Source organism: Protopterus annectens, chromosome 3.part1 (assembly GCF_019279795.1).
Source record: "Protopterus annectens isolate FY-2018-M chromosome 3.part1, PAN1.0, whole genome shotgun sequence".
NCBI lineage: Eukaryota > Metazoa > Chordata > Ceratodontiformes > Protopteridae > Protopterus > Protopterus annectens.
The window spans coordinates 877,315,094-877,326,973 of NC_056732.1; the positions used below are offsets into that span (position 1 = coordinate 877,315,094).

Below are 11,880 nucleotides of genomic sequence, written 5' to 3' on the forward strand. Positions count from 1 at the left end.
TAAAGCAGATCTTTGACCATATTTATCATTGTTATTGCCAAATTCCACAGTCATCTGAGTAACTTTTATATCAATTTCCTTTCTGTTTGTTCTGTTGATGTCTGTTGTTCTTTTATATCATTGCATCTTAAAGGTCTAGTTTCAGTTCTGTTCCATTTTATGGCTGTTCTTGGCATTCGTCATTTTGTGTTTGCCTTGTGATTTTATTTTTATTCACAAGCTGACCATCTCTACTTTAAATCTCTGTGCCATATACTGACAATACCACCATTGCAGACTTGTAAGTCTGTTTTTTTTTTTCCTTGTGTATCAAGTTCAGGTCTGTTACAAACATGTCTAAGCATCCAGTAGTTTTACTTGACAACCCTTTGAACTACATTCGATTAAGGCAAATATTACTTCTTCTACTACAATCACACATAAAGGACATTAAATTTATTGCTCCTGATTTTGAATCTTTGCTTTTCCTTTTAAAGTCAACTTTATTTAGTGTGCTGTCTTGTTATTGTTTGAATTTGGCCTGCTTTCATATCAATGCCAAAGAATTTATTACAGTCTTCCCAAACTTATTTCTATCATTTGTTTTATCAGATTGTGTTAAATTTCTTACAAAGTTCACAGCAAGTAAATTTGGCATTTCTTCGCATGTAAACCACATTGGTCACTCAGCTGAATAAACAATTAAATTTATCTGCCTCGGTCTCATTGCTTTGAATGCCTGTTACCTTGAGTTCTGTGCACTGTGATCCCGTAGTGCTTTGTACTACTCTATGTCAGATTCAATTTAATTTCTTGCCAGTGATTTCAGCCTAATACAGTTCCTGCTTTCTCACTGTCACAAAAGAGAGTCTGATTTGATAAGATCCAATCTGCTTCATTCGCTCATGATTACCTCATCTTCCCACTATCTGTTAAAAGACAGTCATCACTGTCATCCCACTTCTATCACCTTGTTTTAAAATGGTATGTTGAGAAGCCTTCAGGATCATTTGGGATGTCTGCCTTTAGAGCCCTTTCTTCTGCGATTGCCTTTGCACTGAAATGGCCCCAACCTGTTTCCTCTCTCATGCACTTTAGCTATCTGACACGTCTTAAACTCATTTTCATTTTGTAAGTGCTCCGTAAACATGGTCTGTAATGCTTGTTGTTTCCATGCTGTCTTTACACTGCCGTTTTTGTGCTTTCTGTTGTTGCAATTTCTGTTCCTCAGTGTATTTTGACTTCCTCTAATTAGAGCCCATAGCCAAAATGTTCTCTATATATTTATGTTCAGAACTTTTAATCTCAGTACTTTAGAAATATAGAATTTTGTTTTTATTAACACACAGACGTATACACACATGTATGTACACACACACACACACAAACACACACACACACACACACACACACACACACACACATACACATACATACACAGATACTATGTATCTAAACCAGCTTTTAAGTAAGAAGATAAAACACAAGCATGAAATATCACAATACCTACATACTCTAGCCTGTTTGCCTAAATAACTTTATAAAATACTACACAAAACTGCAATTGTTTGCTTTATATAATAACTAAAACACATATTACACTTTTACAATTTAACATTTGCCCTTTTTCATCACTGTTACTTACAATAAATGTCCTTCCAAAAAGTAATAATCACTAATTAGCTTCTTGCTATATGTTGTCTTTCATTCTCATTTTTACCTTGTTCGACCATGCACCAAATTTTACTATATTCTGTTTCTGGTCTGTACCTTCCTTTTCAGTAATTTATTATCCCTACTTCTGAAAATTAATATATCTAGTTTAAAAAAAAATTGCTTAGAATGCTATTTTTTTTTCTTTTACTAATCCTTGTGTTTACAGCAAGGAAAGTGTTAAAATACTTATTTGCTTATTCATTCATTCTGCAGTACCCACTTTGTTCTGCACAAGACTGGGGGTGCTAAGAACACTGCTTTGCTATATTACAGGGCTGCGTTTTACTATATAATGCTACACAGCAGTCTATGTTTTGCCACGTAGAGTTATTATAACACTGTAAATCTCCATATCAGACTATTGTCTGTACTGCTTAATTTTTCCTGCTTTAAAAATAATCTTGTTCTAGAGGTAGATGTGTGCACACCTTTGCTTTAGTTTACTGTAAAGCACTTTAAATATAGGACTTTTTGTTTGCTGTTTCTCTTGGACTGATTTCCGCGTCACCCACAGGCACTGCCCACTAGTGGCTGAACCTGATAACAAAGTATAATAGACATAAGCAAAGAAAAGAAATACATCTTTGTCATTTAAACTGGACTCCAAGTTTATTTATGAATGACAAAAATGTTTGTAGCTTTCTTACTAATGTGCTATATTTTCTCGATTGACTGTAATTGCTTTTTTCATTAAAGTAAAAACAGTAAAGCATAATTCATATGCAGTAAAACATTCTAAGATAGCTAAACATAGTTTAAGGCTATTACGTGTGAAGCTCTTCTTTTAAACAGAACAAAAGCAGCAAACATCTGTTTGAGGACACATCTTTCAGTTTTATTGCTAAGAATTCTGAACAAAGTGAAAAACTGTGTGTGGGCAGAGGCCCACACTCTGGAAAACATTTAGGTATTATCCCAGTTCAGTTTAAAAGTTAATAGAACAAGCTTTTCCTCAATATGTACTTCTCTGAACAATGAGACCTATGAAACTTTAATGCCTGGCATCACTGACTGTAATTCTCAGTAATTTACTAGAAAATGAAAACAATTATGAGGGGAAGGGAAAATTATCAGGAAAAATCTGTGAAGTTCTTTAAAATCGGGGACAGTAGAACGATAGTGTGAAATATACAACTTTTGAATTTGGTATCAACGTAAATGCAATGGTTCATTAAAAAATGACTTCATGATTTGAAAGATACTAGACAAATGCAGAGACTGCAATGTCTTTGTCACAATAACTGTAGACAGAAAACTTTGTCAAAGCACTGAGTAACTAGGAAGCAACCAGTGTTGATACAATTTAAAAAGACCAAACCAAATGAGTCTGATTTAACTAAGCCCATCCCATTGAATGCAGGACATGATGACAGGGAAACTGGAAAAGATATTTTGTAAGTGTCACCTTTTCATTAGGTCAGTAGTAATGGCAATTCAGAATTAACATTAGCAGGGAGGGGGAGGTGAGGAGGTGACAGGTCATAACACAGAGTGATGACTGGGAATCTGAGCCCACTGCATAAAGTAAAGGCAGGGCATAGAGAGGTTGGCATAAAGGCTAAGGTATTTACCTTGCAGACACAAGGGGCAGAGTTTGATTCTCACATGGAGTAATTGGCAAGGCTCAAAGGTGACCCTCCAGGGCAGATAGCCTAGTACTAATCTATAAACTTGCATATTTTGTAGAATTTAACTATGAGATGACTTTGAGGGGGTCAGTTAGGTCTCCTATTTTCTGCTGAGGCAAATGAAGTTGAGGAACTATGTTTTAGCAAACAGGGCAAAAAGCATGCATCCATGATTAAAAAAATGCTCAGATTCCTGAACTGATTCAGCAACTTTTATTTTAAATCTTCATGCATTCCATGTTAATTGTTCCTCACATGATTTTCTGAAAGGAGTTCTAAGGAAATGTGGTGTGGTAACCATATTATGTTACTGTGTTTTGTATGCACAGGAATGCATCACTTGCTGATATGCAGTCTGATGACAACCTTTACAAGAGTTTAATCTTCATATGTGCGGTGCAGTGACACGAAACTTAGTCGCTGCTTTCTTTTGTTGTGTACTCAAACACACACACATATACATACACACGCACACACACAGGCACACACACACACAGACACACAGACGCACACACACACACACACACACACACACACACACACACACACACACACACACACACACACACACACAAACACCAGTTACTAAATCCACCACCTCCTTTCCTTTTACCAGGTTGACTGTTTCATTTTGAGGAGATTCAACAAAAGGTCATATGGGTATTCCTACAGCGGGTCAGTAATAATTCTGCCTCTTCTTTTTGCATTTAACTGCTAAAATTATGCATATAAGGGTCTTCAAATATGACTATGGTCTGCAAAACCTCTTTTGTTGTCTAATTTGCATTTTTTTTTATCACAAGACATGGACACGGTTTAACATTTTCATTACATATACGTAGCTTCTTGTTCTTTAAAAGGCATGGCTTGAGTTCAATAACTTGTGTCTTAGTAATGTAGCACTGTCAAGTGCTGCAATCTCCTCTCATGAATGTTAGTACACTTGCAGCCGTTCTACTCTCCACAGTAACTCTGTTCAGATTTGTGCATTCACAGTGACTCCATGCTCAAGTAATCTCTCTCTCTCTCTCTTATATATATATATATATATATATATATATATATATATATCTATATATGTACATACACACACACACACACACACACACACACACACACACACACACACGCACACACACACACGCGCACACACACACACACACACACACACACACACACACACACACACACACATCTATCAGTATATATGTATATTTATGTTGACAGCTATTAACTATGTCAAATTGCCATTTAGTCAACGTTTTTGCTGACATAATTTGCCCAACAAAAAAAGCTCTGAATAATTAGTGTGAGATCACTATACTGTTGGGGTTGGGCAATATGCCCTCTCTCTGCAGTATTGTGTGATCTCAGAGTTGGTACATTTAGGTAGCATGGATGCACCCACCACCCAGCAAGCACATTGCTTTTGTCTGCATGCTCTGAGATTGTGTCTTCGAGCGTATATTGCATGAGATCAATGTTTTGTTTTTGATCTTTTTCCGTCAACTTATATCTATATCTATATCTATATCTATATCTATATCTATATCTATCGATACATATATGTGTGTGTAGGTATATATATATATATATATATATATATATATATATATATATATATATATATATATATATGGACTATGTCAGAAGCTCGAGTTTTCAGAAACTCAAAATTCATATTGTCAAGATGATATTGAGTTAATGAAAACTCAGACTTCAAAAAACAACAAAAATCTACCTTTTTCAATGTTTTTGCAGGAGGGAAGCCCCCCATGCACCCACTATGTGGGAGGCTGTGCCAACTCCCCTCCTGGACATTATATATACCAACTCTGAGATCACACTACAGTGGAGGGGAGGGTGAATTCCATGACCTTCATTGTACTACAATCTCCATTTAAAAGCTTAGACTTTTTGGAAACTAGATCATGTCATTTCGTCGATATGAATTCCGAGTTTCTGAAATCTTGAGCACCTGAAGGGGACCCATATATTTATATATATATATATATATATGGATCTCTCTCTCTCTTTCTCTATCCCTCTTTCTCTCTCTCTCTCTCTCTCTATATATATATATATATATATATATATATATATATATATATATATACATATCGAAAGAGAGGGAGACATTATCTAACAAAAGACCCAGCACTTCAGTCTAGTTCTAGACCAGTCAGAGTTTATTGCACACCAAATTCTTGAGGTCCGCTCCACAACAGTCCCAAACTTATGATTTTTCTGAAAGCTTTGTCAGTGGTACACCTCTCTGCAAACACATTGTTTTTATCTGCATTCTCTGAGATTGTGTTTCTGAGCATACATTGTATGTGGTTGATATTTTGTTTTCAATCTTTTTAACTCATCTGTCTGTGTGTGTGCATTTATATATGTGTGTATATATATATATATATATATATATATATATATATATATATATATATACATATATGTACGCATATATACATACATATATAAATATATATAACTACATATAGCTATATAAGATATACAACGTATGTTTATATATAAAGCTCTTCATATTCATAAAGATGACACAGTTATACAGACTATATAAGATATATCCACAAAATATAGATGCACTCATATGATCCTACCTCATTCTTTAGCACACATCATTAACTGTGACTTGCATGTTAAGCTTTTAATTTAATTTCTATTACTTTCATGTCTTTAACCATGCATTTTCATGAAGTGAGGTCCTTGAATCTAGCCTGGTTAGCATAAGGCAAGAGAACAATATCTTGCACTGTTGCTGAGATCTGCAAGAAGTTGTGTATCACATATTTTGTTTTGAGAGCTAATGTTAAAAAGTTGCAAAATATATTGCTCAACCTGTCACACATATATATTATCCCTGAGGAATACAGAACTAGAAGTCCACGCTGAAAAGACCATTTCAAGGTTTTACTTTAAACATTATTGTGAGATACAGAAAAGTCATTTCTCTAACTATGTCGGAAGTTAACAGTCTGACTTCATGTATATATGCAAAGGAGAATTCTTCAAATATTTTATATCTTTATCACTTTAAGAAATCAAGAAATGTACATGGATCATTGTAGGGCTTGATAACTGCATGTATAAACAAAAGAAATCCTCAGCATGCACTTTCATTATATCGTAATACTGTGTTGTATTATTTTTAACATCTATAGAATTAGTTGCAGCCGTTTGGCTAGGTACCTTTTACATTTTAGCATTGTATTAAAATGGAAAATTGATAACCAAGAAAGTGTGTAAAAATGCATGCTTTAATGAAAGCAGAAGCAGCCATCTAAAGGACTTCTTGTCATTTAATGCACTGCTATATAAGCAAAGAAGCATCTATATACGTTTTACTGTAGTTTGAAAATACTATCAGTCACTATCAATCTATTTGTCTGGACAACAAAGTGTGCTGATAATAGACTACATTTAGATAATTACAGTGTGCTTTTCAGTTGTCAGAGTTGGGCAGGTGGCTTGAATGTTACATGTCAGGTATGAGCACTTTAGATGAGCCCTTCTCTATACACTGAGGCCGCATTGGTCAGCTCATTAACTCCCTCTGTCAGATGACACTGCAACTACAGAGCACAGCCTCCTAACATTAGCTGGCCTAAATACTCACGTGGGAGCTTTGTAACTGGAGAGCACACACTACAGCCAGCATCCGTTATCAAACAAGGACATAGAACTCCTCCAAGCACATAGCATGGTTGTATCTAATAAGCTCCGCTACCCTTTTTGCCTTAGATGAAAATGAACTGACAAAGCAATCCAAAATGGATATTGTGTTTTTTTTCAGTAACTTAAATATTTCAAAGGAAAATAGTCAAATATGCAACAAGAAGACATCATTGGCAATGTACTTAACCTGACCATACTATGTATGTCTAATGATGTTTTACAGATATTTAGTATATCATATCAACATCGAATTATATTAATGCAGCCTAAGAATTTTATCAGATGAAAGCTAATTTCTAGCAGTAGTAGACAAGATGACAGAATATTACTGTAGTTTAGACAACATCAGCAATGAGCAATGTTTAAAGAGTCATTAGCAGGATTACTATTAACTTCATGATACATGATCTGATACACTTGACTGCAGCTAAGTGGATTTAAGAATAATTTGTAGTGTAAATGAACAGCTACAAAGATGTCAGCTTCCTTTTAGCAATATGCATGAGAGAGAGCGAGAGAGAGAGAAATAAACATATTCTGCTTGGTAGTCTGTTATTTTGACTCAGATCACCTTTTCCTGTGAATACATGTTTTCACAGAGGTCTTTCTAGTGGCTATGAAAAAACATAATGCTAATAGCTTAGCATATTTTTCTGAATCTTATTAAAACAATTACAGATGCTACTATATAAAAACCATGCATGGTTTCTTCTACATACATGATGTAGTTAATTACAAATATATCCACAACTGTTCTACATTACTTTTTTTCACAACAGAAACTAACAACACTGATTTTAGTGGAGAAGCTCTAGTAATGGTGTTGTATAAATGCATAGACTGGCTAATTAAAGTATGTTAATGGCATTTGAATATGAAATCTGCTAGCAGAAATTAAACCTTTGTGTTCTTGTTGGGGGTTTTAGCACTGTATTCTAATTTTTCCTTTAGCCCGAAGCATATAATGCTACTCAGATAAGTATGATAATAAATTTCTTCTTCAAACGTAATGGAATAACATTTAGCCTCAACAAACTAATGCAAATGGTCAACAATATCATTACCTTCTTTATTAGCAAGTAACTTTATTTCATGGACAAGACAAGAGAAAAATACCTGTTACACTGTCACTAACCTCTTGTAGTTTAAAACCAAGTTTACATAAAATAGTTATTATTCCTGTGTCTTAGACCAGTATATGGAAAGGCTCTGAAAGGAAGTATGGATGTCCATGTTAGGTTGAGACAGATGAAATACCACTGAGAATTCTGAGTTTTTATTTCATCTGTTATGTTTTCTATTAACATTTTTCCAACAATCCCCAACCAGCTGGAATGAAGCATCTCATTTCAACAAAGTCCTGATTTCATGTCCAATAAACAGACAAAGTAAGTTTAGATTTATAATTATTCAGGGGCGGGTGCCTGTACTGTGAATTTAAGCTTTCAGTCCTAGAAGCAGCAACATACTTTTGAAATTAATATACGAGCAATTATAATTAAACCAAAATTTTGGAAGAAACCATGATAGAGTATTTTTTTCTAAAAATAAATAAATAAATAAAAGAAGGCCTAATGTGGCAAGATTATAAGTTCAGAGAAGCAGGACTAGAAAGTGCCATAAGGCTGGAAGCTGATTATTACCAAGAACTAATAACAGTCTTGAATTACAATAATGTCTCTTATTATGAACACAGTGCCCTTTGATTGGAAGTGAACACTCTAATTGCCTCCTGAATGCAGGAGGTCTGCAAGGCTGATTAATGTTTTCCTTCACATGAGGTGACACGTACACCTCACTTCCCAGTATTAATTAAACAGTTACACATGGGGAAGTCTTATAGTACAATATAGGTTAACGCTGCTTGTTTATCATAGTTAGATCAACATGTAGCAAGTGAGAATGTTTCAGCAAATTAACCTTAGCTTTAATGGATTGTAAATGGACAGTTGTTTTGCTTTAGGTATTATGTGAGCCTTAAGTGAGACAAGACTGCAGTAGATTTTAATAAACCTGACGCCATGAAGAAATCCATCATACTGAGGAAGGTGCTTATCTCCCATCATTACACTGTCTGGCTTTATAATGTTTTTCTAAAGCAAACTTATTTTGGCTTTTGCCAGTGTTTTTTTCCATCACTTCTTACTTAAGAGTTAACAGTTCTAGGCTTTTGAAATATCAACGTACTGCAGAATACACAGAGTTATTCATTTGACATTAACAGTTTATACATTGTACTGTCAGAACTAATTATTTCAAATAACAGCAGGACACATGCGGTCTCCTGTGTTTTTGTTCAGGTATATAAGCACAGAACAAAGTAAAATTGATAAGTATTGAGGCTAAACACAACTCCAGAGGAGCCTTTGCTGAGGTCTATAAAGTCCGTACTCTTGCAGTCTTATTTCTCAGAATAAAATTGTAACAAATAGTAGAGCACACGATCACGATGCCTTAACTACTCCTATATGCAAGTAATCAATAATTAGGGGGTTATACTCTTTGGAGAGTGAATTAAAATCAATTTTTTTTCTAAACATCTGTGATGCTAAAGGTAAGCAATCAAGACTGATACTATAAAGAAAATTCTTATTTCTGCACACATTGATGGGCTGCAAGGCAGCAGAGATTAGCTGTCATAGTAAATTACTTACATTTTGCTAGTGACTCATTTATATTCTACCTAGTCCTCAGTGGCTGCGTATTAATACAAAATTGTTTCCACTATGTTTGTCAACATCAGGAGACTTGAAAGTGCAGTCAGAGCTTTTTATTTAGCTACCACAACAAAAAAGCCTTCAGTAAAAGGAAAACAGAGTCCAATTAGTCAGCATGTGCATGATATTCCGTGTTAAAAATGAACATGGTTAAAGAAAAGAGCCATGATCACATGAAACTTGGGGTTGGAATCACTTCAAATATTTAACCATTATGTTCTTTGTTTGTGTGTGTGTGTGTGTGTGTGTGTGTGTGTGTGTGTGTGTGTGTGTGTGTGTGTGTGTGTGTGTGTGTGTGTGTGTGTGTGTGTGTGTGTGTGTGTTAATCTGCTACTAATACAGCTGCCAGTCTCATAAAACTCAGCCACTGGCAAAGAAGTAAGAATTGCTGTAGACCCAAGACAAGCAAGAAACCAACAACACAAAGCAGCTATGTACACTCGTAACTTCTTTTGGCACATACAGCATGCAGGAAACACGAGTATAGTATTAAACAGCTAAAGCACTGCAGACTGAACCATACACACAGAATACTAATTAAAGGGAGAAGCACTCACCACAATGATTATTTCTGAAATACTAACCCATCCTATGCTGTTTATGACTCCAGGAATGAAGAGTGAGACACTTTGCATGCCCATGTAACCTCTTTCCAAATTAAGCAATTTCCAGTAGAGCAGAGTACAACTTCCTTTTGCTTTCATTCAGTTACCGAAGATGTTATTATTATTTTTTTATGTGTTTGCTCTTGAACTTTAGCATGAATTGCCATCATGCAGAGTACTTATTACACATTTTCTTTTTTGCAGCTTGTCCTCACGCTTTTTTTAGTGCTTTTATTGTTAGTTCAAATGTTCTGTAGTGTAATGTATTTATCAGAGCCTTTAGGAAGGATATTCGGCACATGAATCATCAGCAAGGTGAGCATCACTAACAAGGTATGTAGGTTCTGCTGTTTCTTTTAGAAATGTGAGACTGCTTATTAAGGACGTTAGACGTGCTGTGCCCAGAAACTGATTTATACCACATGCAAGGGCAATCTGGAAAGAAACGCATTACAATAACATCTGCAGCAGTGCACTTTGATAATATACTGAAAGGAAGACTTACCTTATTTTGTTTTTTTTTTCTCTTGGATACAATGAACTGTTGTATTAATCCATTAAATACAATCACCAGAAATTCATACAGTTATCTAAACAAGTGTCAGTACAGCAGCTAGCATCGGAATGAAGTTGAATTTGCGTAGGACAGACCAGTCAGGCTTACACACTGCACAGTGAACTGAGGGTCTCTTGAGCATGGACTATTCTGTGAACATGCTCAGTGACTTCCTTGTAATGCCATTTCATTTGAGACAGTGAAAAGGAGGCACAGACAGATTTTGTACCTCCTAGAGAATAACGGGGACCCAAAATGAAACCATCCCCCTTGACAGCATCTACACAGATGGAGTCCTTCAGGGAAAAAAAAATCAGAAAAAGTGCTTACAGGGGGTGGGGCTGAAGCCAATCTATCTCATGGTGAGATATTTGCATTTGAAAGCAACAAGGCTGAGCAGAGAATTTTAAGAATTGTCTTCCGTTTTTTTTTTTTTTTTTTTTTTTACTTGTCAGAGAAGGCATGATCAATTGAGTACCCGAGGCATGAAGGCAAAGTCAAGAAACTATTCAGAACTTACTGTTTTCTTGTTTTATACTTTTGCCCTTTCCACTGCCTCTGTCTGCCCTAGATCTACTTTCTTAGCATGTAAAAATTATTCTTCCCTGCTGTGCTCTATGATGTAAAACTTGTGTGCGAGATTTCCTCTCACCACAGCTGAGGCATCAGATAAAGTGTAATCCCTCAGTGGAGCAGAAATGGCACCACTGAGCTCTTGAAATGTACAAGCAAACTTTTCATAACCACAAAGATTTAATTTGACTTCTTTTTAATTATCTGTTTATTTACTGAAATTGTGGCTTCTGAAGTGCCTTTCCATTTTAACTTCAACAAATACCCTGTTTTAGAAACCATTTTATCCGAATATATTGACTTTTATTCTGTGTCATGTTAAATAATCCCTTATCCATTCTTTTAGAGCTCATTTAGTGTAAGGAGAAATTTCAAGATGCACATTCAAAACTGAAATTATGAAGGTG

General features: G+C 35.3%; 1 protein-coding gene across 1 annotated transcript in view; it reads right to left on the bottom strand.

Annotated features, from left to right (window-relative positions):
• The window catches only part of LOC122798305 (cadherin-7), a 705,913-nt gene extending 694,441 nt beyond the window's left edge, over positions 1–11,472 (bottom strand). The window contains exon 1 of the mRNA XM_044067132.1: positions 10,850–11,472. The gene's annotated coding sequence lies outside the window, so the exon portion shown is untranslated. The remainder of the gene's footprint in view (positions 1–10,849) is intronic.
• Between the last annotated feature and the right edge of the window lie 408 nt (positions 11,473–11,880).